Source organism: Humulus lupulus, chromosome 7, assembly GCF_963169125.1.
Source record: "Humulus lupulus chromosome 7, drHumLupu1.1, whole genome shotgun sequence".
NCBI classification, from domain to species: Eukaryota; Viridiplantae; Streptophyta; class Magnoliopsida; order Rosales; family Cannabaceae; genus Humulus; species Humulus lupulus.
The window spans coordinates 40,116,127-40,131,048 of NC_084799.1; the positions used below are offsets into that span (position 1 = coordinate 40,116,127).

General features: G+C 39.2%; 1 non-coding gene across 1 annotated transcript; it reads left to right on the forward strand.

Moving 5' to 3' along the window:
• The first annotated feature begins 228 nt into the window (after nt 1-228).
• Nucleotides 229-335, forward strand: LOC133793094 (small nucleolar RNA R71). The gene has a single exon (XR_009874555.1). It is a non-coding gene; the product is annotated as a small nucleolar RNA R71 (small nucleolar RNA).
• The last annotated feature ends 14,587 nt before the right edge of the window (nt 336-14,922 follow it).

A 14,922-nucleotide genomic window follows, 5' to 3' on the forward strand; every position in this document is an offset into this window, starting at 1 on the left:
AATTCTTCTTTTACTTCATACCTTCCTCCTCTTTTTGATGAATTATTTGACCTAGACCTAGGATCAAAATAATTCCATTGTTGTGAATTGACAGATAAATCTTCAAGGGCGTCCCACGCCTCTTGTCCTTAAAATTTTAAAAAATTTCCAGTATGCATAGATTGAATCATTTGACGATTAGAGGGAGTCAAACCATCATAAAAATATTTTACAAGTCTCCATTTTTCAAAACCATGATGAGAACATTTTAATAATAAATCTTTAAATCTTTCCCAACATTCATAAAACTCTTCATTATCTTTTTGAAAAAACTCGGAGATTTCTCTCCTTAGACTATCAGTTTTAGACATAGGAAAAAATTTCAGCAAGAATTTATTATAAAGTTGATCCCATGTATTTATAGACCCTGTGGGAAGGGAATTTAACCAAGCTTTTGATTTATCTTTTAATGAAAAAGGAAACAATCTTAGTTTGACCGACTCATCAGAAATTTTTTGAAATTTAAATGTTGAGCAAATTTCTAAGAAAATTTTGACATGCATGTAAGGATCCTCTCTATCTAACCCATAAAAAGATGGCAACAATTGAATGATTGCTGGTTTAAGCTCAAAATGAGTGGCAGAAGTTGTAGGTAAAACAATGCATGAAGGAGCATTAGATGAAATAGGTGTAAAATATTCAAGCAAAATTTTTTCAGGCACAACATTTTCATCAACAGGATTAGCAATAGGTTCAATGATGCTCAAATTTTTACTAACACTTTCAATTTCAAACAAAGATAAACTTCTTTTTACTAATCGCTTTTTAGAGTTATGTTCCCAATGATGCATACAATTTTCACAAACAAGGCAACAAGGATAATCTCAAACAAGCAATTTTCTGATGTGGAAGATCAGTTAAAACCGCAACCACAGAGCATACTTAGAATTTTTAGAGATTTCACAACAATATAATTCCTATGGTTTACTTGTCCCCAGGCCTATTTGATTCCACTTACTCGCGCACTACTAACAACTCCCCGAGGTTAATTAGTAGCGGCGGATTGGGAATTTTTTTCAAATTTCCTTTAAGCAAAAATTGCTTATGGTGAAAGGACAAGATTTAGGTTTTTTTTTTCAAGTATTTTTTACAATTATAGAATAATATGATAAAAGGTCAAGAAAAATAAGGCAAAATTAAATAAAACTAAAATTTAGGCAAGAGTAGGGAGGCATAGCATGCCATCAACCATAACAAAATTAAGGTAAAAATTAGGAGGCACAAGTGCCATCAACTAAAACATAAGATAAAAGACTAGGAGGTAAAATTGTCATCAACTAGTAATTTGCGGAAATTAAATAAAATAAAAATTACAAAAAGATAAATAAAGGAAATTACAACAAATGTTAGGAGGCACAAGTGCCGTCAACTAACAAAGAAATACAAGAAATAAAATAATTAGAACAAAATTAGGAGGCACAAGTGCCATCGACTAAAAAAAATAAAAAGATAGATAGGAGGCACAAGTGCCGTCAACTAAAAAAAACAATAAATATAAATATATAAGTAAATTTTTTTTATGGGTGGTAGAACCGTCCCAAATTTTCTTTTTATCTTTTTTTTTTATAGATATATATATTTTTTTATATTTTTGTATATATAGTTTTTTTTTCTTTTTTTTTTAAGAGCAAAAATTAAAATAACTAGTAGAAGAATTTACTAACTTTGAGATAAATTTTGTTTCTTTTTTCTTGCAACTCCCCGACAACGGCGCCAAAAAATTGATGGACCCAAAACGGGTATGTTTTAAATATTTATACTCGCAAGCGCACGAATCGTATTTATAGAATAGTTTTCGTGTAAGCACGAGATCGAACCCAAATGAGTTGTCTAAAATAAAAAAAAAATAAAAAAATAAACTATTTTAAATCAAAAGTAATAAATTCTGACCTAGCTCCAAAAACTGATGAGTTTTAATATTATGAACATAAAATAAAAGATTGAAAGATAAAGCTATTTAAGAGAATGAAAATAAACCAATAATGATTTGACAATAAGTGTTAAAAGAAAAGATTATTAAGATAATAGAATCCACAAAATGTAAGTTTAATAATATTTATTAGTATATTGATTCTCAAGTTTTAGTGATAGTTAAAATAATTTAAACTATCATTTTCCAAATAGATTTATAATTTTAAGCACAAATTACTTCTAAAAAGATAGGATTTTTCTTCACTTTTCAAAATTATAATTTCAAAGCATTTAGTGTAAATCAATCTAATGAAATAACAAATAAATCAATGAACATTATTTATAAGGCAAAACATAATATTTTTGTTCTAAGCATGGATGTGTACAATTTAATGACACATCTTACACAAAGAATATTATGTTTTTGCACTAATGAAGAACAAAGTGTAAATATTATCTAACAATCCAAAATATGAGATATTAAAGATGAAAGACATGTATGAAGAAGAAAAATCCATAAACTTGTTGCATTACAATGGAAATCAACATACAACATAAATATTACCTAGTTACAAGTTGTTTCATCATGATCTTAATAATCTTATGAAAAAGATTAGAAGCACATAACTAGAGTAGAAATTACAAAATAAATGACATACATACTTGCAAAATGCTCTTGAAAAACCCAAAATGGAGGAGAGAATGGTAGAGAGAAAATGGGAGAAAAGAAGATGGTAACAAAAAATTAAACACCCAAAAATGGTCTTCAAAACCCTTATTTATAGCCAAAATGAGATTATTAAAATAATCAATTTAAATTAAGTAACTTGATTAAATTAATAATAATATGGTAAATAGGGGTAAATTGTAGGAGTGATGATGATTTTGGGTAAAGAGTTGGCATTTTGGACATAGGGGACAAAAAGTACACTTAGACAATTTATGGGCTCTAGAAGGGAAATGGCAGCCTGGGTTTCAGCTGGGCTTGGGCCTGAAGCTTCTGGGCTTGTGGAGTTGGGAGGTACGGCTGATTGATGAACTTGATGCTGCTGGGCATTGGGGTGATGCTGAGTGCTGAGGAGAGCTGGGACAGGTGGCGGCAGCTGAGATAGCCAGGCGTGTGGGTGTGCTGCTGGAGGTTCGGGTGCAGAGGTTGAAGAGGAGCTGCTGAGAAGGTGCACGCCTAGGCCTGGGCAGGAGGCACGGGCCTGGGCTGAGTTGCTGTTGGGCCGGCTGGGACAAGGCAAGGATGTTTTCAAAAATGCCATATTTCTTTTGTTATTTTTTCTTTCAAAACTACACTTTTATCTCTTCAAGCATAAAAAAAATGCAAAGCTCATCCTACAAAATAAGTAAATATTAAATTATAATAAAATATTTTCAATTACAAAGTAAGCCATATTAAATCCATGAAAATATTAATTAAAATTTAATCTACTTTGGCAATTAAGTTCCATAAAATTACATTTTTTTAACTTTTAATCTAAAAATACTAATTTCAAATAATTAAACTACAACATATTATAATAAAATAGCTATAAAAATACACAAAAGTATATAAAATCATGATAAGACTAATAAATTCAAAATTACTTAAAAACTTAATAAATTAATTAAGAACTCAAGAACTAAGCAACAATTAGCAAATAAAAAATGGTAAAATAACTCAATTTTGTAGAGTTATCAGGGGTCATCCAGGTCGGTCTGGCGTCGATCATCTCGACCTCCGCCCCGACTTCCTCTATGCTTGGCTTTTCCAAGAACTCTACCGGTACTAACCCCAAGGTCTCCGCCTCCCCGAAGGTAGCGAGCTTTGCGAGGGCGTCCGTGTTGGATAGTAGATTCAAAAATACATGCCACTAATCTATTTTTATTTTGTCTTTCCTTTTACAGAATCAGAACCCTGAAAAGGAGGAAGAGACTGATGAGGATTTTGGTAGCAAGTAAGGAGCTGGAGAAGTTGGAGAGCAGTAGTTTTTATTTAGTAATTTTATTGTTAGTTGAACAATTTAAATTTCTTTATTTTGTTTTAGAAATTTTAGATTTCTTTGAACAAAGAAAACTACAGTCTAGAAATTTAGTTTATTGTTAGTAATTTTTATTATTAATGTTTGGAAACTTATTTCTATTTTTGCATAACATTTATTTCTTTTATTAATAAAGTAGTTATTATTTAAAGAAATTATCTATTTATTTGTTATGCAAATGCTTTGGGATAAACAAAGTTTACATACTTATATTGAATGACAATTTTTTTTATAATTCTGAATTATTTAACACAATTAATCCTAGATCTATTTAACTGATTCCAATAGTGAGACATATCTGTGGCACTTGAGATTGGACCATATTGGCCTAAACAGAATAAATAGGCTTGTAAAGGATAGTCCTTTAAGAGAACTATCTATTGGGTCTCTCCCTGTTTGTAAATCCTGTCTAGAAAACAAAATGACCAAGAGACTTTTCTCTGATAAAGGTTCAAGAGCCACAGAACCACTTCAGCTAGTACATATGGATGTTGCAATCCACTTAATGTACAAGCAAGAGGAGGTTGTGAATATTTCATCACTTTAATTGACGATTATTCAAGATATGGTTACCTATACTTAATGCAAAAAAAATCTGAAACTTTTGGAAAGTTCAAAGAATTTCAAGCAGAGGCTAAAAAATAATTAGGTAAATCACTTAAAAGCACTTCGATCTGATCGAGGAAGAGAGTACTTGGACTGTGAATTCAAGAACCATCAACGTGAGCATGGCATTCAATTCCAACTCACTACACCTGAAACAACACAGTAAAATGATGTTTCAGATAGTCAGAATAGAACGTTATTAGATATGGTTAGATGAATGATGAGTTTCTCATCATTACCACTGTCATTTAGGGGCTATACGATTCAATGTGTTCTATACACATTGAATGATGTTCCACCTAAGTCTATCCAAAAGACATCCATAGAATTATGGAATGGTTGTAAACTTAGTTTAAACCATTTTAGAATTTGGGAGTGTCATGCATACGTGCTTAAAAGGAAGACCGGGAAGTTGGAAATGCGCTCTGAAGTGTGTATGTTTGTGGGATATTCCAAAGAGACTAGAAGTGGAATTTTCGATAGTCCAAAAAGAAAATAAAACATTTGTATTGACAAATGCAACTTTTCTTGAATAAGACTATGTTAATGACCACAAACCTCGCAGTAAGGTTGTACTGGAGGAGATGATCTCGAATGAAGTTGCAAAGTCACTAACAATAACCAATGAAAAACGACAACAGGAAACTACTAGTTCTAGTCAGAGTAGTAGAGAACCTCATCGTAGTGGGAGGGTTAGTAAGTAACCCACACGCTATGAACACGGAGTTCAAATGCTTGTGTCTGACACAAACAAAGATGATTCATTGACATTTGAAGATGCAATGAATCATTCTGACGAGGAAAAATGGCAAGAAGCCATGAACCAAGAAATGGAATCGATGTATTCCAATTCTGTCTGGGATTCTTGAAGATCCACCTGAGAATATCAAAGCCATTGGTTGCAAGTGGATATTCAAGAAGAAAAGATGAGCGAATGGGAAAGTAGAGACTTTCAAAGCAAGGCTTGTAGCCAAAAGGTTACACACAGAAAGAAGGTGTTGACTGCGTTTTTAGCCAACGACGTGAGAACGTCAAATACGACAAGCCTTCAAGAGAAATAAAAACGACACAGACGGTTTAAACAAGAAAAGCAAATAACACAGGAGATTTTTATAGTGGTTCAGCCCCGATTGTCGGTAATAGCCTAATCCACTTAGAGTTGTGATTTATAGATCTGTACTCAAGATCAGATGGACTGAGCCAATTGAGTTTCTTCAGTACAGATTGCAAAAATACAAGAATTCTCTCTCTAGAATACTCAGACCCAACTTTCTCTCTCTAGAATACACAGTCCCAATTTTCTCTCTCTAGAAAGAAGAAGCAGAAGAAGACCCCTCTCTCATCCCATAAGCTCTCTATTTATAGGCCTGGGATCCTCAACTGATATCCCCTTCCGATAGGGATATTTTATTATTCATCTTATATTTATATTACAAGAAATATTTAAAATACAACTAATTCCTCAATTTGAGTGAGAAATGAGAGATTCCCGGGTGCCTAGACCAATTCTTGCTAGAGTCGTTCTGGGGACTTTGACGTAGTCTCACACGCATGTTGATTACTCCTTCAAGCTTTCCTTGGACCAAAGGTGGTATATGCATGCTTGGCTCTCCTCGGACCAAGGTGGTCCGAGCCAACTCCCTTGGCACCTCACCTCGGGTAGGTCCGAGGCAATTCTCTTGTTTCTCACCTCGAACAACTTTGAGGCAACCTCCTCCATGACATGTCCGATCGGACATGATGGCTTTCTCCTCGGACCAAGGTAGTCCGAGGCATCCTCCTTGACATCTTACCTTGGACAAGTTCAAGGCATTCTCCTTTAGCATCTCCCAAGCATGGACATTGAGTAGGCTCTCCTTGTCAAAAACTAAGTCTCCACTCTTGACTTGCATGGGACTCCTCCTCCTTAGCTACCTACCTTGGACACGTTCGAGCCAACACTTAGGAAACCTTGGGAGGCTTACCTCAAACACACCCTTGGGGTCTCCTAGGACCACATCCTCCTTGGGGTTTCCTAGGATCACTCTCTTCTTGGGGTCTCCTAAGACCACTTTCTTGAGTTCTCCTCGGACCTCATCCTTGGGTTCTCCTAGGATCACTCTCTTGGGGTCTCCTAGGACCACATCCTCCTTGGGTTCTCCTAGGACCACTCCCCTTAGCTCTCCTAGAATGCATTCTCCTTAGCCTCCTAGGATGCATTCTCCAATTTTTGGGTATAACAGAAGGGATTGACTATGAAGAAACCTTTTCTCCTGTAAGAATGGGTTGCCTATGAAGAAACCCTTTCTCCATTAGCCATGCTAAAATCCATTCATATACTCTTGTCCATAGCTGCATGCATGGATTATGAGATCTGGCAAATGGATGTCAAAACAGCTTTTCTGAATGGCTACCTTGACAAAACCATTTACATGTCTCAACTAGAAGGGTTCGAATTAAAAGATCAAGAGCAAAAGGTTTGCAAGCTTCTTAGGTCCATTCATGGACTCAAACAAGCTTCTAGATCTTGGAATCTTAGATTTGATGACACAAGAAAAACATTTGGTTATTGAACAAAATGTTGACGATCTTTATGTCTATAAGAAAATCAAAGATGGTATAGTAGTATTCCTCGTTCTTTATGTTGATGATATCCTACTCATTGGGGATGATGTAGTGACATTATCAAATGTAAAGAACTGGTTAGCTGAACAATTCCAAATGTAAGATTTGGGAGAAGCCAAGTATGTTCTGGGCATTAAGATTCTTAGAGATAGACAGAACAAAACTTAGGCACTATCTCAAGCAACTTATATTGATAAGGTGCTAAAACGCTTTAATAAGCAAAACTCCAAAAAGGGTGATATGCCAACCCATTCTGGAGTATTCCTTTCCAAAGAGTAGTGTCTCAAAACACCTCAGGAAAAGGAAGTCATGAGACAGTATCCCTATGCCTCAGCAGTAAGCAGTCTGATGTACGCCATGTGTGTACAAGACCTGACATTTGTTATGCAATAGGGATAGTCAGCCGTTATCAATCCAATCCTGGATTGCAGTAAAGAATATTCTCAAGTATCCTAGGAGAACGAGAGACTATATGCTAGTATATTCGAGTAGTGACCTCGAACCTACTGGATACACTGACTTAGATTTTCAATCTGACAAGGATAGTAGAAAGTCTACTTCTGGGTCAGTATTCACTCTTGGTGGTGGAGCAGTTGTCTGGAGAAGCATTAAGCAATCCAGTATAGCTAATTCAACCATGGAAGCTGAATACATAGCAGCTTGTGAAGCAGCTAAGGAAGCAGTTTGGCTGAAAAAGTTCTACACAGATTTGGAAGTAGTTCCAAAAGTGGAGAAACCACTTGTTCTTTACTGTGATAACAATGGAGCAGTGGCCAATTCTAAAGAACCAAGAAGCCACAAGAGGGGAAAGCATATAGAGCGCAAATACCACTTAGTCAGAGAAATCGTACATAGAGGAGATGTGACCATTCTGAAAATCGCATCAGAACACAACCTGGCGGACCCATTCACGAAGACGCTTCCATCAAAGCAATTCGAGGGTCATGTACGTAATATGGGATTGAGAGAAATGCCTCACTTGCTTTAAGTACAAGTGGGAGATTGTTAGGAGTGTGTCCTAAAAGCATGTAAAGACATTTGTTTTTCTGTGAATAAATAAATATCAATGGTTTATTATTATTGTTATATTTAGATTGTTAAATTATTGTTTGAATAATTTTGTAAATATCAGAAAAATTCCATATTCATTATTGAGGATGTGATCTTGTATTAGTACGAGAGAATTAAGATCACATGAATGAATAAAAATAGTCAACAACAACAAATTAAAGTTATGGAATTCTTTAATTGGAGTTGTAAGTACGGTTTATTGAGTATCATAATTATACAAATAATCTAGATTCGGATTATTGATGTAGAAAGACATCTCGGTAAAGGTGCTTTATATAATATAATTATATTTGACATGGACCGATATGAATTAAAGTCTTTATCGAAAAACCATTTAACAATAAAGACTTGTAATTCATATCATAACTGATGATTATTTATAGATCAACCTAAATCCTGAGTGTTCATGAACTCCTGTTCATGTTTATTAAATCGTTTGATTCATTCGTTAAGGTCTCTTCAAAGAATGAGGCTAATGACTTTTGTTTTGGAGATTTAATATCATGGATGGCTGGGAACATGTATCAACAATACGGAATCTAATCTTTCCTAATGGATCGTATATTAGTTCCCTTAAGGGTTAATTCTGGAACTGAATGATTTTGAGCTCAAATCTATAATTAGATTATAGATTAATTATTCACTAGTGAATTAATGGTACTTAAGGAATAAGAAGTAAATTAGAAAGGTAAAATGGTAATTCTTCCATTCTAATTTATGAACTAATTAATTAAAGGGTTGAACTATTGTAAGATGGTTATATCAATGGACGACTTAAGAAAAGATTTCTGTAAAAGTATATCTATAACATAAAGAGTGCAATTCTGAATTTATAGTGGAGTAATACCATAATTAATAAATTAACTATTATGATTAAAGAGTTTAATTATTTAGTTTATTTATTGGAGCTTAATGTTATAGGTCCATGGTCCCCGAAAAAGCTCAAACAATCACTGACAAAGGTAAACACAAAAATGGGCAAAAAGGAATTATGTTATGAGTAAAATATTTTTCTATGTATCAAACATAATTATTGTTTAATTATGTGTAATTAATTAATTATTTGATTTAACAGAAATATAATTAATTTTGAATTAATTTATTTTTGGGATTTTTGGTATTTAAATAATAATAAAAATTGAGAAAAATCACATGCCATCACAGGCATGTGGTACACGTGTAGCATAGTGCACAATCACTATGCTACACGCATAAGAGAGTGTGTTCAATCTCTTGATTCCACAATTTTAGTTATTTAAATATTAAATAAATAATGAGATATTTTAATATGATTAAAATATTATTATTTAAACAAAAATCTAATAACTGATCAGTTATTTTGAATTTGTTTAAAATAACAAATATTTTAATATATTTGATATATTAAATATATGATATCAGTTTTACAGAACGTAACTTTTTAGGGATAGAAAAATATCTAGAAATCTCTCTCAGAGAAAGAGAACAGTGAGATAATCAAAAGTCATTGTTCTTCACAAAACCTAGGTCCAAACTTTATCAGATCTCATGTGTTGAGAACATCTGATAAATAATTTTTTGCCTGTTATTTGTATAGCGAGCCCACACTCGTTCTTTGTGTACTGAGAACATTTTGGAAGATCTTGGTGTGAGATCTCAAGGATTTAGCCATACAAAAAGATAGCAGCAAGGAAGGACCTGAGGTATTTTTCTATTCTTGTCTTTGATTCAATATATATATATATGTATGTGAAGAAGTAGATCTAGAAATCTTTTGGGATTAAACTGACAATTTGATTGTTGTTCCGTTGCGTATAATCTCTGATTTGATCAATAAAAACCAACACCTATCCCCCTGGTATTGACAATGAAACCCAAGAATTTCCCTAACGCGACCCCGAAAGTACATTTTTGGGGGTTAAGCCTCATGCCGTATTCTCTTAATATCTTAAAGCATTCCTCCAGATCAGAAACATGGTTATTGGCAGTTTTCGACTTGACCAGCATGTCGTCAACATACACTTCCATGTTCTTCCCGTTCTGGTTGGCAAACATCCTATTTACCAACCTTTGGTATGTAGCTCCGGCGTTCTTCAACCCAAAGGGCATGACCTTGTAACAATAAACGCTAGTTGGGGTCATGAAGCTAGTGTGCTCCTGGTCTGTTGGATTCATGGCGATCTAATTATAGCCCGAGTATGCATCCATAAAGGACATGAGCTCGTGCCCCGCCGTGGTGTCTACCAATTGGTCGATCCTTGGTAAGGGGAAGCAATATTTGGGGTAGACTTTGTTCAGATTGGAGAAGTCGATGCAGGTCCGCCATTTTCCATTGGGCTTCGGGATCAATACAGGATTGGTGACCTAGATCGGGAACTTTGCCTCGCGGATAAAGCCGCACTTTAGGAGCCGGGCTACTTCCTCTTCTAGGGCCTCAGCTCGGGTTGTTCCCAGGCGCCTTTGTTTCTGGGATTTCGCAGGCACGCTTTTATCGAAGTGGAGGGTGTGCATGATGATGCTCGGACTGATCCCTACCATGTCTTCATGAGACCAGGCGAACACGTCTAAATTCTCCTACAGAAACTTAATCATCTCCGCCTTCCTTTCGCTACATAGATTTTTCCCGAGCTTCACCACCTTCGAGGGATCTCGTGGATCGATGTTTACCTCCTCGAGCTCTTCGATGGCCTGGAGCTCGGACCTATCATCGCCTACTCTGGGGTCGATATCATTATTTAAGATGATATCCTCCCCTTTGGCACTCTGAGGTTTTTCAATCTCAGGACTAGACACAAGTTCCCGAGATTCCTCATTTCCGTCCTGGACGGTCATCGTTACCTGCCCGGGTTTTGATTTTCCCTTCATAGAAATGTTGTAGCATTCCCTGGCAGCAAGCTGATCACCTCGGGCTGTGCATATCCCCGAGGAAGAGGGGAATTTTAGCGCGAGGTGGCGGATGGAGGTTACGGCTTCAAACACTATCAATGTAGGTCGGCCCAAAATAACATTGTATGCGGCGGGACAATCGATGACCACAAAATTGAGGAGTTTTGAGACTGTCCAAGGTCCCTCTCCCAAGGTGATCACCAACTCGATCGTTCCTATTGCTGTCGACTCTTCTCCAGAGAATCCCTATAGCATCATGGAGGTGGCTTTCAACTCGGTGACAAATAAACCCATCTTTTCCAGCGTTGATCGGAACAGTAGGTTCACCGAGCTCCCATTATCGACCAGTACTCTCCTAACCCTCCGGTTAGCGAGCTGAACGGCTACGACCAGAGGGTCGTTATGAGGGAACTGGACGTGGCTGGCATCTTCCTCGGTGAATATGATTGGTTGCCTCTCCAATCGTTGTTGTTTAGGTAGATGTTGCTCAGGGACAAACTCCACTCCATTATGAGCCTTAAGTTCATTGACATATCTCTTTTGGGCACCTCTGCTTGTGCCAGCCAGATGGGGGCCTCCGGAGATCATGGAGATCTCTCCTCCTATCACGGGAGGAGGGATGTCCTGATCTACCCGAGATCCAAGTTGACTTATCGGGACTTCCGGAGCTGGATGGCCGGGGGGAACTCTATTCCGCGCATATTGAGCCAAGGGTCCGGCTCTGATGAGAGTCTTGATCTCATCCTTCAAGTGCCTACAATCATCGGTGTTGTGGCCAATGTCGTTGTTGAACCGACAAAACTTGGAAGGGTCTCGCTTACCCTTCTGGTGCTTCAATGATTCCGGCTTCTTCCAAGGGAGGCGAGCAGAGTTTGCTAGGAAAATGTTCTCCCTAGTGTGTGTGAGCTCGGTATAAGTCGCGTAGACCGGCTTAAATTTTTCTACGGACTTGTTCTTCTTTGGGCCGTGCTGGCCGCCCTCACTGCTCCCTTTTCTCTTGCCTCCACCAAACTGGTTATTCTGTGTAATGGTCTGTGTCGCTGTCACGACATCCGTTCTGACTCCAGCGGGCTGTTCAGGGGCCTAGCTGGTTCCCGCGGCTGATGCTCGCGCCTCCTCCAGGTTGATCCATCCCTAGGCCCTATTTAGGAATTCGTTTACGGTGATGACTCCCTTTCTTTGTATCTCTTCCTAGAGTCCGCCTCCGACGAGGATCCCAGTCCTTAAGGCCATGAGCTTGGAGCTGTCGTCTGCGTCTCTGGCTCGAGCAGCGACGTTCGCAAATCTGCTCTGGTAAGCCTTCAGAGGCTTGTCGGGCTGCTGCCTTACGTTTGCCAGGGTGTCGGCTTTGACGCGGGCAGCCTGTGAAGCTCGGAATGCTCTCTTGAAGTCGGCAGAGAAGGTTTTCCACGAGCTGATGGATTGCTTTTTACTCTGCTTGAACCATTGCCTGGCCGGCCCAGTCAAGGTGGAAGGAAATATTAAACATCTCAGCTCGGGACCAATGTTGTGGGCCATCATCGGGTGTTGAACATACCCAGATGATCTGACAGGTCCCCGTCTCCATTGAACTTGGACAAGTGAGACATATGGAAACCAGGTGGATACGCCGTTGCTGCTATGCTGGGGGCGAAGAGCTCGAGTTCATCCCCTGAATCATACTCATCTTTTTCTTTTTCCGACAAGAGCTTCCTCATCAGCTCCTCCATCTGAGCCAGACGCTCAAGGGTTTTGTCTTGACTTCCTTGGTTGTTCCGAGGCTATTCAACAGCTACGGTTCCATGGTACGCGTTAGGCAGGTTATTGTCCCTCCTATCTTGAGATAGGCTATATGGGACGTTCCCGCTGTCACGTACTTCGGACAAGCCTTCCCCTTGGCGAGCACGGCTGCCATTTCCAACTAGGTCTCCTCTCTCAGAGTTTAAACGATCTCGGAGGTCGCCCCTCGGGGCGGCCTGAGGACTTTGCGCCGAGCTCAAGCATTGGCGTAGGTCTCTGCCGGAAATGTCACTTCGACGACTCCCGGTCCAGTAGCTTCCATTTGAGAAACTCAGAGCCCGCCTCTGGGGATGAGGATCGGGGACTTCTCTGGGCACCCGACTACGATGGGAAGGTCCGATGGAAGGAGGATTTCTCCTGCTACTCCCATGACCTAGGATTTCTCGGACTGGACGGGGAGGAGACGGGTATCTTATCGGTGAAGGAGGATGCCTGACCGGGAACGCGATCCTAGTCCCACCAGGGTGGATCAAGCTAGGTCGCAGCCGCTCCGCTCTACCGTCCTCCGCGTCCTGTGCTCGGCGGTCTGAGTGGGGTGCAAGACGGCTGGCCGGGGCGGGCTGTCGTCGCGAGCCCTTCCCGGATCTCCTTCGTGAGCTCCCTCGAGCCCTCCTGGGTGCGCTCGAGGGCGGAAGTGAGCTGGGAGTTGAGGTCTGGACCGATCAGCTGAACTGCTGCTCGGCCCTAGGAAGTTCCTCAAATGTGGTTTCCCAGTGGTGCCACGTGGGAGTAGAATTTGATGTTGGGGGTCTGACCGACCGACTGGGCCTGGACCGATTACCCCGACGGGACTTATGAGTCTCACCATGCCTCTTTCCGACGTTAGCGTCGGTTGTAAGAGGGGGTAACCGGGCCAAAACCTCTTGAATCTGCTGGTTTGCTTTCGTCAGCTGACTCCTCAACTGTGCATTTTCCATTTCTACCGCAGTGTAGAAATCCGGGTTCGGGGCCGGGGAGCCGAACTTTCAGTGTCGTCCTGGCCCAGCGGCTGCTTGCCCGGCCGCTGCTGAACCTCAGGGTTTTGATCATCGGACATGACGCCATGATGGACCTCCTGCCCATCACATTGGTCCGCCTCGTTACCATGTCTTGAGTGAGTAACTACCATGGTTGGGTGTTTGCGATAGCACCAATCTAACAACTCTCAATGAAAGCACCAAACTGTTGACGCGGTTCTTCGACAACAGATAATTATATGAATAAGGAGAGGGATTAGTGCTAAATAATGAACCATAATAGATGAATGATCTCAGAGGAAAATTATAACTCGAATAGTTTTTTTAGGTGGTTCAAAGGTTAAAAGCCTTCCAGTCCACCGGCCAATATTATTGATATATCTCTGATATTCCTTACAGGGTATTTCTTTACAAATTAGAAGCCAACCCCTTGCAACTCTCAGGGTCTCCATATTTATAGGGAGAGGGCACCTGGGTATTGGCAATGGGGGTCATCCCGTGACTTTCTTACCCATCATGTCACTTCTGTGACATTCATGATTAATTCATAAAACCTGACAATGAAGTGTGGTCTAATCAATAGGTAAGGGGGATAATGGGCCGCATGGCCCAACCCAGTCGTGGGTGCCTGAACACGCACGTTTATGCTGCGTGTCCGAGAATTCAGGAATGGAGTAGACACGTGATGTCTAATATATGCACGTTTACATTGCGTGGTTGACTTTATAAGAGGTCAGATGTGTCACCTCAAGCTCGTATCCCGAGCTTGATATAGTCTCAGCCCGTGGTGTCCACACTGCTGACCCGATGCCTTAGTAATCACTAAACCTCTGGCTATCTCGAGCTAGAGAGGTAGAGACCCATAACAACAGCTTCGGGTAAGTGGCTTCCACGTGGCTGCTATAATTATGTCATTTTCCAACTCACTAATAACCCGTGGATATTTAGGGCGTACAGTTGTCATGATCTTTTAATTTTGTAAGTTGCTCATAAAGCCCAAATTTATAATTGTAGATCAAATTCTACAACGATCAATTTGCAAATAATTGTATAATTTGAAAATA